Source organism: Trachinotus anak, unplaced genomic scaffold (assembly GCF_046630095.1).
Source record: "Trachinotus anak isolate AG129_WGS33_773 ecotype Australia unplaced genomic scaffold, CSIRO_AGI_Tana_v1 ptg000008l, whole genome shotgun sequence".
Classification (NCBI taxonomy): domain Eukaryota; kingdom Metazoa; phylum Chordata; class Actinopteri; order Carangiformes; family Carangidae; genus Trachinotus; species Trachinotus anak.
The window spans coordinates 9,007,235-9,021,485 of NW_027273859.1; positions in this window are offsets into that span (position 1 = coordinate 9,007,235).

Below are 14,251 nucleotides of genomic sequence, written 5' to 3' on the forward strand. Positions count from 1 at the left end.
TTATGGACATTTTGTAACCAAAACAACTAATCGAATAATAATAATATTTTTTTATAATAATTTTATTAATATTTTTTCTAAATTAGCAGTGTAACTTTATTAGTGTTATCTATGATACAGTCATTTTCTTTTAAGCAATAGTCATTCAATATATTAAAATTCTGTTTTTAAGTCTCTAACGAATAAAAAGGCTCAAATTAATGCCATGTTTGGACAGGATGTGAACTCTGGTCTCCTGAAAGTCCTGCATTTAGCTCTGAATATTACCAATGAAAAAAATCATGAGGTCCCGAATTGTCCATTATGATCACATATGCAATTCCAAGGGGTTGCTGGGATGATAAATTTATATGTATGAGCTCCTATCAGGATCAACGTTAACAAAGAACGAACAAACCTAAATGACAGTGACTTCATTAGAAATGTGAAAGAAATTTGTCCGACTATAGACACGGCCCTTCTCTTTGTACTGGCTAAAGATCTTAAGATTTAAATGCTCTGCTGTAATTTAACCTCTGACTTCCTTCATTCATCTCTGAGATACACATTGTGTCAGCTGCCCTTAAATGGTGAACTCTGGCTGATGCAAACATACAAACCCGGGGGTGGGGGGGTGGTGGTGGTGGTGGTGGGGGGGGGGGGGGGGGGGGGGGGGGGGGGTGCACACATGAGGTGAGTAAGTCTGTCTGAGCTGCCGCAACACTTAGGCAAAGCGCGCCGATCTTCCTCCTGAGGACAGTAACATTTGAGGCCATCTCTAGTGGTGTGGCCCATAAAGCGTGACATGGTGGTAAAATAAATCACTCCCTCAACCCCCGGACCCCCTAACCCCACCCCTCCACCCCTTGCGCCCACCCCTCCTGCTCCTCACTGTCTGGGCCATGTGGCCATCAGGGGGCTGCGAAAAATCATCAGTGAGAACTTGAGAATCCTCCCAGGAGCTGTTCTGGGGTCAGCACGGCCTCTCCACGCCATAAACAGCTCCCATCGCAGTCAGGTTCATCACTAACTGTTTCCCCCCACACTTTTGCTCACTGTCCATCCTTGCACTCCCTTTCCATAGCACCCAATAGCAGACGTTTCCAATAAATCATTTGACCCCTCCTCTTGCCTCTTGTCTAGAAACCCCTGTCTGTCCCCGACTTGGCCTGAGATGATGCGTTCTGCTGAAGTCACTTAAATAAAAAGATCGCAGTGGGAGACATAATGTGTTAAAGTAATAAGATGGTCTCGGGCAGGTCACGGCCCCTTTCCCTGCTCCAGTGCTCCTGTGGAGGCTCTTTGAGTTAATGGGCTGTGGTCAGTGCACTGGTGAGCCATAAAGGCTGCCCTCGGAAACTACAGCCCTATTCAGAACAGGGGATCCTCCAAAAGCCACTAACTGGCCCATCTAGATAACAGCACACCCAGCACTATTTTCACAGTGCATCTGACACTCCCAGGACCTGTAAATCTCTTGTATTTATCATCTCCTCTTGTACCTCTCCCCTCTGACTGCCATCCTTACACAACTGTCCTTCAGTGTCAGCCGTGAGCTGGATTTCACCGTGCGTCTGCTGAAATAAAGGGACACGAGTTTCCTTCCAAGCATTTTTCCAACTTGTCTAAATGGGCTTGTTCTGATTTGACCTGGATCCCAGCCATGCATAATACTCTTTTCCATTTGAGTCTCACAATAATAAATAAAGTAACTGTGTTTACTAATTAATTAAAATGGAAGTACTATGAATGGAAAGCTATAACAAATTATCCCATTGCATTTCAGCAGCAGGTTATTTTTGTGATGGCTAGTGTGACTTCACTGGAGTGTGCAGGCTTGCTGAACGGAGGGAGTGACCGTTAATGAATGTAGCTTAGGGGATTAATGAGAAGAAGCAGGGGACGTGTCATGGAGAAGTGTTCTGGCATCGTGACGACGACACCGCAGCCCCCATCCTCGTCTCCACTTACAGTGATTACATGTGAGCCCTTGTCATGTGCTATAAGTGGTTTTATGAAATTGTATTAAATGCCATTGTTTATGCCTCACTTTTCACTTCCTCATTGGTCTTGCACTGTTTTTTTGTTGCCTGCCCTTAACATGCTTCATTTGAGTCTCACTTCAGGTTTCATCATCAAGGCGTTAGCATGTTAAGTCAAATTAACCAATTTTTCCTCGTGCCAGATTTGTGCAACCTCACATTATTTTAGCCCACTGGATCCTCTTACTTGTGAATGATTAATTTGTGTGGTTCTCTATTAGCGAGAACAGCAGAGAATAACTAGCCTCAGTAAGCCATTTGCTCAAGCAGGTGGATTTACAGCTGCAAAAACTTGCACCACTAAAGTTTCTGTTCAATTAAGCCTGTAGAAAGGTCCAATTGTTGGCTCGCTGGTGTCAAGCTTTACAGCAGTGGGAAAACAAGGACCAGTATTTTTTAATGTGTGGCTCAAGGCAGTTCAAGTGGCGATCTGTTAAAGTTAAAGTCAATGCATCTAGGTCCCAAATCAAACAAACATTTATAGCTTCACTCCAACCCAGATCTGATCCATTACTTTTTAATTTTACCTCAGACAATGAACTTAAATCACTTACTGCAAAAATCTATGAAAAAACAATCTATGGTAGAAATGGTCTGAACCATGATAAACATTCTGATCAGGTGATCAGCACCTTGAACGCGCTTTTATAAATATTTTCATTTTCTGCTTATATGTCATATATGTGATGCCTTTAGAGAATTTTCAATGGACTCCACAGCTCTCCCCAACTCGACAGAGCATTTTAGCTTCTTTCAGTTAGTTATTTTGGTTTTGTAGCCAGAGAACTTTACTGTTTTGTTTTGCCCTCACCGCTCTCATAACATTATTTTTTAAAATTTCTTTCACTGCACAATAGCAATGAATTACTAGGCTAGGCTAAAGCTAGCAATAAGCCCATAAACATGTGGAACACAACAACAGTGGGGCATTTGTGCTGAAGGAGCAAATATTTCCCTATTTGTTTATTTGTTTGTTTGTAGGGATCAAAACAGAGTTAAAAGAGACTGAATACTGAACCAAAAATGACCACTTATTGCTAATCATAATACATTTTTAAGTTAATTTAGTAATTTTCATAATTTTTGAAAGTCATTCTGATGTAAGTGATGGTGACGCATCTAATTAATTGTGTTCAACAGTAAAAATTAATATACTACTCCATCAGTCAGTTCCTGACCTTTCAACCACAAATGCTCCTTCTCTATATGTATTTATTCCTCTTTACATGTGTGTCTTTAACTTGTTTCTCCCACTAATTCCCCTTCTGTGTGTAACATATAGACACACACAGAGGGAGAGAGAGCAGCACACCAGACAGACGGACTGCCTCCCCCCAGCATGGCTATAATAACCTCCTGGTGTTGGAGCAGACTCTCTGAGAGATATCCTTGAGCCTCACCTCCATCTCTCTAACAGGTCACGCCAAGATCCAGGAGATAGTGAGCTATAGTTAAGGTCCAGATCTGCTATCTACACTTGAATGATGGAGGGAACCATGTGGCGACATGTTTATTGTCACCCAGATGGTCCACAATGCAGTGGCTTGGTGAGCCACATCCGTCCCTAATATAATTCATGGGGTGGCACCATTGTGGGGGTGACTGATAAGGCCTTCACTTTGCCCTGCACTGGTCACTTGTCTCAAGGAGACTCCAAAGAAACTTCACTCTGTACAAATGGTGGCCAAAATATCTAATCCCACCAAGGGTTGCACTTTAGTGCTAAAACTTGTAGCGAGGTTACTGGGCTGAGAAAGGCCATTTATAATAGGAGAATTCTCTCCTCACCATTTGGCTCTTTGGAAGAATTCTTATTTAGAGGGGGAAAAAGCTATTGTGAGAAATTTCTTGTGAGAAAACACTGCAGGAAATGTAGAGTAGATGAGAGAGACTAGAATAACTCAGTGCAAGCCCACCCACATTGGGACTCATCGGGCAGTTGTGGCTGTCCACACAAAATAAGGCCTCCCGAGTCTTTCACCTTGGCATGTCAAAACATTTTGGCACCTTCAACTTAAAGAATTTCACTCTGCAGTAAAAAGCCGAGAAAATGTTATTTTTTTTTACAAATTATTAAATTGTGTTGTGTTTGGTGACATTTTGATAGCTAAGGACACCATCAAAAACACATTTCAGCAGGGAAGGTTAAATGGAACCAAATGCACAGTTGTCCCAGAAGAGAGCAATGCGCTCACTGATGAGTAAGATCAGAGGAGATCAGCTTGGTCCTGTTGTGACTCCTCAGATCTGTTTCCCATCAGCCCATTGTTGTTCAGATTCTCCAGAGACATTTACTCTGACAAGGAAATTGTGTTTAACTGCATAAAGATATTTAGAAATCTGTTCACCATTATCATAGCATGTTATCACTCTGCGACATGACTCGTAAATGTTGTTATTTCACATTGTTTATGCTCACAGATCTATGCCATCATTATTTTGTCATTTTGCAGCACCAGAAGTTTAACACAATTATCAAGATCCTGCAAATTGTAGAATAAACTATTGCCTTACTGTCTACTGCCCAGAAAAGAAGATGAATATAAAACTAACACCTTTTGTTTGGATGGGGACGTTTTTTGACAAATCTTTGTTTAACGTTTTGCTGCACAAGCCAGTTTGATTTTTTTTATAGCGTTATATCTTATGAAACCATACTGACATATTGACAAACATTGACCATAAACATTAAAAGCTTGCTTCCCTTAAATCACAAAATAACAATTTCTGATTATGTGACTTTTATTTTGTTATGTGAATGTTCAGCTCTGGGTATCTTCGAGTTCATATCAATGTGTCCTCCAGGTAAACAGTAGACCCAAATAAATGTGTACAGTAAAGGCTCACGTACAACCTCCCTGGAGAAAATAATTGTTTGCAATATTGTGTCTGTGTCCCTTCACAGTCATCTTTCACGTACGTAATAAATATTAATATCCTTCTTGTCTTTCTTTATCACCTTTTCACCCTTTCAGCATCACCTTTTGATCGTTTTCAAGTTTTTGCTGCGTTAACAAAATGCACAAACACAATAACAAAACACACTCTGCTATAAAAATGAAAGACACACCTGTATGATGCAATGCAATGCAATGCAATAGTCCTTGAATAAGTACTTCCCTCTTAACTTGTTTGGATATTGACTCCACTCTGTGGTTCACTCTGTTGCTACATTTGTGCTGTTGTCGTATAATCCACGTTGAAAGGCCTCTCTAATCATTTGTTTATATATACGGAAAACTAATAGAATCTTGTACAGCTGGGCCGTTGAAGATCAACAAAGGTCAACTGTGGAAATTTGCATGTTAAACTTCACCCAGGTTGCTCATTAGACACCAATTTATGCACCAGCTTACTTTCAGATCTATAGGTTGTTAAAACTCAATTCAACAAATTGAATTTGTTATAACACGTCTCTGAAATGTTGATGTGCTTTCCTTGGGAAAGCAAGAGATTTTAGTAGGGCATCAAGGTTTTGGTAAATATACACCATGCTGTAGTGAGTGCAAAAAGTGTGGCTTAGAACTGAGTCAAAGTGCTTTTAATTAAAACTATACATCATGTCTGAAATTAGCATGGAATCAAACTATTAGTTAAAAATATGTTATGAGAGGCCTTTGTTATCAAACATGAAAAACAAAACTGCAGCTTTATTCAGTTGCACAATGTCTTTACAGCATACACAGTGTAAGTCCCAGAAGGCAACACAAATGCATTTACACAAACAAAAAATGTATTCATGCACTAAAAATTCAAAAGGCATTCATAAGTGGACTTCCAATCTACATCAACAGCCAGGGCTTATTTTTCAGCAAGACCAATAGTTGGAGTTCTGCCTATCGAAGCAGCATCTTTATTCGGATGGAAAATGAATCCTCAAGGAACATGGCCAGACGCTTTATTGTGTATGCAGTGTGTGGCCAGGTTCAAATTGGCAATCAATTATCCAATTAAGACTGACAGAAATGCACATCAGGAATTCCAGCCCATCAGTCCAAGCTTCTGATTGGAACACGATTAGAGGGACTTAATTAAACCCTAGGTGCTGGGTGTTTAAACATCATTTGTGCGGCGTCGGAGGGCTTGGAAAATATAAATCCGGACACTGGATTCTCTACACCTATCCCAGATAAAGACCAGAAAAGACATGAAAAACGTCTTTAAAAATGTCCTTCTGACGCCATCCAATACCTTATGTGACTGGGCTGGTTATTCAAAGAGGTGCAAGGAGTGTGGAATTGTAAAATTAAACTACATGCCCTTGGGAAGATCAGAAGAAAGAGATAAATATTTGTGAAAATTGCACAGTACAATGCAATAACAACAGCGACCATGATATTGTGCCACATTAGTCTTAAAACCATTCGTGGAGTTTAGACGGTTTTGAATAATTCAAGGACATATCATACCATGGAGAGCCATATAAGTGTGATGTGTAGAATGAAATGCAGCTTGCTTTCTTAGATTCTTAGGGGTATTTTCTTACTTGGCCAACCTCTCCTTTTCCTGTGTGGTTGTTTAGTGCCTGTATTGATTTCTGAGCTGTTTCTTCCTCCTATGTCAGACAGTGTGAAATGGAAGGCACTGCATTTTAATAGTGGGTTGTGAATTAATCATTTTTCCTGATAGCAAAGCTCAGCTCTGTCCCTGTAGGAGAACACCTTATCACAGCAAATAGGATTCAAAGGGAGAGGAGCAGTATAATCCACAGCTAATTGGATGAAATGGCTATGCTCTCTCCCTCCTTCCAGGGGCTAGCGTCCATGCAGCCCCCTCCACAGGGATCTTAGAGCCACCGAAGAGGTTATTACAGTTTGTCCTAAGGGAGCATTAATACCTTAGCCCTTGTTCAGACATGCAAATAATCTAATTCAAGGTCTAGCTAATTAACAACTTAGCTACAGTAAAGATAAAGAGGCTCAATAATAAGCCTGAGCTTTTTGTAGGAGGGCAATGTACCACCTACCTCAGATACAACATTGTCAGGAAAACACAGGGGCACTTAGAAATTAGCAAACAACCTTGTATTGTAGTGAAAATACAAGGTTGTTTGAATTAACAATGAATACAAAAGGCTGATGGGAAACTGGTCATTTAGGAGACTGTAAGAAAATGACTAAGGGAGGGTAGTTTACATTTTTTTAGTGAGTCAGCTAACTGTCATATCTATCTATCTTATAGCAGCATCCACGTTCACTTTAATTATTAACAGAGAGCAGAGCTACAGTAACGTAAAATGTGTCAAAATAAAAGTTTGTGACATTAAAACTTTGGTAAACAGGAGGCCCCACAATTTTGCTGTTATGTGTAACATATTATATATTTAATTGGAGTGCAACTTTTCTCTTAGTCAAGGGGAAATATAAAAAAATTCTCGGCAGGGTGTTGCTTTTTAAAAAACTGAAATATTATCTCCCCTCTCAACCCAAATAATTTTCATACAGTCCCTAAAAACAAACAATACTAAGACCAAAAACTAGCTGCTGTCTTACATTTTCTAAAAACTGGCACAACTTCATTTTCATTTATGATTCAAATAAGTTTATTTCTGCACATATTGTTTCTCCTGTCGATTGAATAAATGTTGAAGTTGTGTATTAACCTTGTCTGTTAACCCCTGGGAATCACATGCTCTCAGTATGTAAAGTGATATGCCTGTGATGTTTTCAGAAAGCAATCAGATGGATATGTCAACATTTTTTTGACACTTAGCATGCTTAAGTCTAATAAGAGTTTCTCCTTGAGTGCTCATGCAGCATACTATGGGCACTTATTTGAATAGCCTCTGTAGGCTGCTGTCTCATAATAAGCGGCAGAAAAATGGAACATGTTTTAAGGCATCTCTGGCTTTTCCAGGGCAAAATGTTAATCCAGCTTTAGCAAGGTTACATGGTCAAGGTTGCCAAATTACCGACAAGCACTAATCACCCCTGCCTTGGAGCAAGTCTGGCTCAGAAGCAAACACTGTGGAACATTGCTCCCAGCCCCCGCTGAAATGCCTCACCACCCTCACAACCACACTCTGTGGCCTTTCCTGTGTATGAAACTGTGATTTACAACATCAATTTACATCTGCCAATACCAAATAACTTTTCCTTAAATACATGAAGTTTCTGCATCAGAGGGCCTGTGTTTTCCTTCAGAGGTTATTTAAAGCATACTGCGAGTTTTTATATCAGACTTAAACAAACATGAAGATCGCTGACCTTTAGAAAATAAAACATTACCATCAAGAAAGGATAAGCATCAATTAACACTGAAAGATTTCAGACTAGGAAAGATGTGCATATCTGTTACTTTGTTTAGATTCTTTTTAAATTGAGCATGAAAAAAAACAGTGAAAATGTGCTCATCCACATTAAAAGGATTGACATTTGGGAAAGAACAAAAAACAATTGTTGCACTGATGTATTTTTTTCATTGAAAGGTTCAAGCAAGTTCAGTCCCAGTAAGAAACTAATTATTCCTGCCTTAAATACAATGTTTTTTCATAATCATATATGCATTGCTGAAAAGGTAGGTGTCTGTGTGTGTGTGTGTGTGTGTGTGTGTGTGTGTGTGTGTGTGTGGGTGGATGTGAATGTGTGTGCGACATTAAGTGTTTCTCAGCCGTGGTATAACATGAGGAAGGTATTATAATGACCACTTAAGTTCAGCCTCTAGCAATGTTGCTAACAGCTGATGAGGTTTGTAATTTCTTCAATATGTTGTTAAATAACAAAGACAGACAAATCTTTACACACCTAACCTGCTCATTAGTGAACAAGGCTGGTTATATTCTATAGTTTTCTTATTGTCAGTAAAGGCCACGAGAAGACCAAAATGATATATTTTATTCCTGTGTGCCGTAGAGCTAGCATGCAAAATGTGTATTATTCCACAGGAGAAAATAGTCCCCAAAATATGACACTATTTATACATGACTGATTAATGTTTTTAAAAAATTACAGTGCCCAGCTGTTTTGGGAAGTTACACCTTGTATGAAAATGAAATGATTTATTTGTGAGCCTTTTTTAAAGATTTACCTCCTCAGTAGGAACCTGTGAGCTTTGTGCTGCAGTTTTTCTGGAGAAGGAGACATGGACGTTTGCTGGTTTTGATCTTGTCATGGAATTTGTTGTAGAACAACATAGAACAACATCACCCATATCCTTTAAGAGCCTGAATTAAAAAATATATATTATTCAGATCTTTCTACAAAAGTCATTATCACCTTACAGCTATGTAATCACAATAATCTACAGGCAATACATATATATTGTGTTGTGCTTAGTAGTATAGCTTTTAATTCCTCCTATTTAAAGAAAGTATTATTACAAAGAGTTAATGAAAGTATAGCATAAAATATAGTATACCAAGTGTTAGAGTCCAATCATTCTTTTTAATAGCTTTGTAGCGGCCAGAAAATCAAGTATTCATGAAGATTGAGGAAGATGATCCAGTGAACTTCAATTTAATTGGTGCAAATTAAAACAATCCATCTTTTGCAGCTGTCTATCTATCTGCTATCACCACTTCATTGCTCGTCTTGCACCTTGATTACAATTATCTTTTAATAGCAAAACTTGTCAGCAATTTCTCTCCCTTCTGATTTACGTCCCAGCCCAACACAGCGTTGTTCCACTTATATAATTCATGTTTTAGTGTAATGCGGAGTGAGCCTCCACTGGGCAGACGCAAGATGTATTGACACCATCACCTCATATCTGCTGGGTGCTATGACATATGGCAAACTGTCTCTCTGTAGTATAGGCTGCAATCCTTCCCCCCTTCATACAAAAAGAGCATGTTTGCATGCCTGGGATTTGGCCCCCACAGACTATGAGGAGTGAAGTACATCAATGGATTACAAAATAAATGCATATGCAGACACTATTTTTTGCAGTGTCCAATAATGGTTCCAGGCAATTAGACCGAAAGATGACACTCTGACTTTTAATTTGAGACAAAGTGATCTCTCTCTCTTCTATCATCCTCCTCTGCCTCTCACCTGATATGCTGAGCTAAGGGCTTTCCAAAGATACATAGCTGTAGTCTTATTTTATCATAAAATGGGATCTTGCCATTTTCTCACAATGACTGGATGTTGAAATGCTCGTCTTAAGTGACTTAAGATTTCACAGATGACACCCGCTTTGGGAATGGAAAGCATGAATAGTTGTTGAGCTAAGCAGAACATATTTGCAAGACTCAAGGAAAACATCCACTGAAAACACCATAAAATGCTTAGAGTAGGTGAGAACAAAAAGCTCCTTTGAAGGCTATTCAGTATGCACTGCTGACTTTCTAAAGCCAAACTCTGTTCGAACTTTTGGAAATCAAACTTAAGTATACCTCTGCAATAGTTTGGAATGTCCAAGTGAGGCCAGAGCCAGTGTCAAAACTGCCTTCATTAGAAGGAATTGATATCCTGTATAAATCTTCCTTTCAAAGTATCAGCAGCAGACTCGTTGTTGCAGCAATAAAATATATCCAAGTCAAGATTTTCAGCATCAGAAATTGCTGGACATTACTGCAAATGAGCCATGCATGGGCAATAATCAACAGAGAGATAGAAGAAAAAAAACAGAGCAAATATCAAGATATGTGATCAATGGGAAAAAAAACCTTTGCTCTCTTGTATTTTATTGCCAATAATTATTCACTTAGCAGGGATAATAGATGCATTATGGTCTTAGAATTCCTCATAAACAAGAAAATTAAAAAATGGTATAAACAAGTAAAAAAAAAAAAAAGAGAATAATAAAAAAAGAGAATGTGCTCTTGTTTTTTTTGTTTGTTCTTTTACAAGTGACAATGATCTTTGTCTGTAAATCTGATGCATTCCACACAAAAAAAAAAAAAAAAAAAAAAGAGGTGGAAAAAAGAATCTACCGGTGCTTTAGGGAATTGTTCAGCCATTTCTACTATGCCCCAAATAAACTTGGATGTTCTCCATCCATCAGGTGACTACATGGAGAGCTGACCCGTCATAAATTCACTCTGTGGGGATGATGACAGGGCCGGAGCCAATCTTCATGAAAGTATAAAAAAATGGCAGTAGGTTCCCATCCCCCCCAATCCCTGAGCCCCTTTCCAACCCCAACTCACCCCTTACCCTCAGTACTGGAACACCCTCACCCCCTATCTTCCTGCCTATCTCTCTCTCTCTCTCTTTCTCTCTCTCTCTCTGCACTTACCAGGCTCTCTCTCTCGCTCTCTCTCTCTGTCTCTCTCTCTCTCTCTCTCTCTCTCTCTCTCTCACCCCCTTTTCTCTCCATGGGTAAGCAGGTAATCATGAGCTGTCACAGAAAGGTGACCCATTAATGTGATGGATACGGTGTGAAAAACAAATGGTGTGAAACGTGTGGATTGCTGTCCTTACTGCACCTTGGCCTTTTGTTCTGTCATATCAATATCCACACAGGGCCTCATTACACCGCTGCACTACACAATGAGTGGAGCGCCAGGGTCAAGACTGCGCCACGCTCCCTTTGACTGGCTCCGACTGGGCTTTTCAGCTCAACTTCACCCCAAAGGACTCCCAGGTAAACAGGAAGAGGGGCAGCCTCTGGAGCCAGAGACAGCGCACATCATCCCATTCTAAATAAGCAACCCCCCAGCAGTCGTGTATCCATCAGGGGCCCTGACTCTGTTGTCTGTACACAGTATGTCTGCGGGCAAGACTGACAATAGTTAGGTGGAGAAATCATTGAGTTTCAGTTGACGCATTAACTGATCTTCAGCTTTGCACTTGGAGAGTTAAGGCTTCCACAGCATGGAAGTCTGGACATCAAGTGTGTTTGGAAAAAGTTGCAAGCTGTTCTTAAATTATGTCCACAGGGTCTCTTTATTGAAAATGTTCAAGTGCAGTTTTTTTTTCTGTAAACTTTAAGATTCCTTGGCTATGTATCACATTTTCCCCAGACAATGGCAGGTCACATAGTGATAATTGAAACTCTACATTCCCAGACTGTGTGTGAACAGCAGCAAAAGAATCAATAGGTACGACTTATATGAATGTGTATGGACTCCTAAATTGCTTCAGGCATGCTGTAAGATGGGCACTTAGATTTTCAAAGAGCCATACTGCCAGTCAAGGTCAGGAGGGGAAGCAGTGAGGAGCTACTGCATCACAGTCCTGGCCTAACCCTGCACTGTCCATTACACTTCCCCACTGGCTGGTCAAGCAGTTATTAAAGACCAAGGCTAATTCCACTGCTAGGACCTGTGATCCACAAAGTAACAGCTAATCACCAATTAAGAAATACTATGGATTACAATCAATAGATTTTATGTGCGGGATATAGACTTATTGTCCCTGGAGAATTTTGACTGAGCATCTCTGAGGGCTTGAAATATCAGTCTGGACATTTGATGATCCATGAAAATCCTCACATTAAAGACTAAAATTTTCTCTGATAGCAGGTTCCTAAATTTCACAGTACAAAATAGTTTTCTTTAAATGGCAGAAGCTGTGAATGGCTTTGGTTCTTTATTGATTCTACAGTGGAAGTGAAATACACTCTACACATGAGCCAGTACAAGGGATGTCGATACACCCTCTGTGTTCCCCCTGAGGTCTACAGTGGTGGTCTAGTGGACACCTCAGATGAAACGCTGGAGACTCTATTAAGGACAGTGGTTACGGGCCACAGACTAATCTAGTATGACAAACTGGAGGTGTCCTGTTATTTCCAGACCCAGTGATGAATCGAGGGCTGTAGTCCCCCATGCTGTCATGTCAGAGTGGAGCTGAAACAGATTGAGAAGGAGCAGACAGCAGATTGATGTTCCAGGCTTCTTCTCTCTCCTCTAAAACCCACAGAATCAGTCCATTAGCCCTCCTCCCATTTGCCTATCATTTTACACAGGCAGCTGCCCCCACATTCAAATCTGAGACTCACCTAGGGGCTCAACCAAAGACAAAGGTCTATAGCACACCAAGTCTTTAGCTTTTGTAGTTTGGTAAATAGCCTTTCTTCTTTTGTTTACATCTTACAAATATATATTTTTTCAAGGAATATTGCATTTTTGTGTAAAATCATTTTTTTCCGCTGCTTTTCTGCCGCCTGTACTGTAGACACTTAGCTTCTTTAAAAAATATTATATTTGCTTTCCTAAGCACATATTAGCTAGGTCTTTCCCTTAAATAAATCTGCTGTACTGGGAGAGATACTTTAATTTTTTTATTTATTTATTTTTAATTAAAATTTAAAGAAGAACTAGTAGCTGCTACCACTGCAATCACCAGAATGGCTCACTAAACAAGAAAAGAAAACTAAAGTAACTTAAATTGTGAAGAAATAGTTTGACATTTGGGGAAATGTGTTTGTATGCTTTCCTGCTGAGTTAGGTAAGAAGACACATACCATTGTCATATCGAAATATGATGCTACCAGCAGCAGCTGGTTACCTTTGCCTAAGGAGTCACTGTGCCTGCCAAAGAGATAGTACAGCACATAACCCCCAGTTAAAGCACAACGCGTAGTCAAACAAACATATAATATGTCATTCAGGGAACGCAGGTATGGAGATTTAGTTCCCATTGGACAGAGACAGACAAGCTGTTTCCTCTGTTCCAGTTTTTATGCTGAGATTAGCTGTGACTGGCTGCAAAGGCCCCATAGTGGTACCATGTGATTGAAATCACATGACATCACATAGACTGGGGCTGGGGAATTTTCCAACAGGAAGTACTTGCTATGGAAGTCCAGTCAAATGTCAAAGGTCAAAGTCAAAAGAGTTAAAGGAATTTAATGTTAAGGATATAAATCTTTCATAAATGAAGCAGTGTTGCCAATTGTTAGCATATAGCATCAAAATAACTTAAACTGTGGTAAACACCTTTCATATTTTTTTATTTCAGTCAATTTTTAATTGACCCACTTTCGAAAATGTGGTTTGAAATATGGGATGGCGTCATTTCACTAATGTGAGACAGCCACACATCCTATTAAATTGTGGGAATATGCATACCAATAATAATATTGTAATAATATCAATAGTTATTTAGGGATCTAACTCTTGTAATACTTAATTATTAATTATTTTTTGATAAATTATTTCAAATTACATTATTATATTCAACAATTACAGTCTATTTTTTCTTTGACATATTGCTTGATTTGGCACATAACATTTGGTTTGCCTCATAACACATAGGCCTTCCAGGTTTTACCAAACTTGGGTATGGACTTTGGCCTTGACAGTTATTGACCAGAGAAGTTTTTACTGTATGAACTAAGGT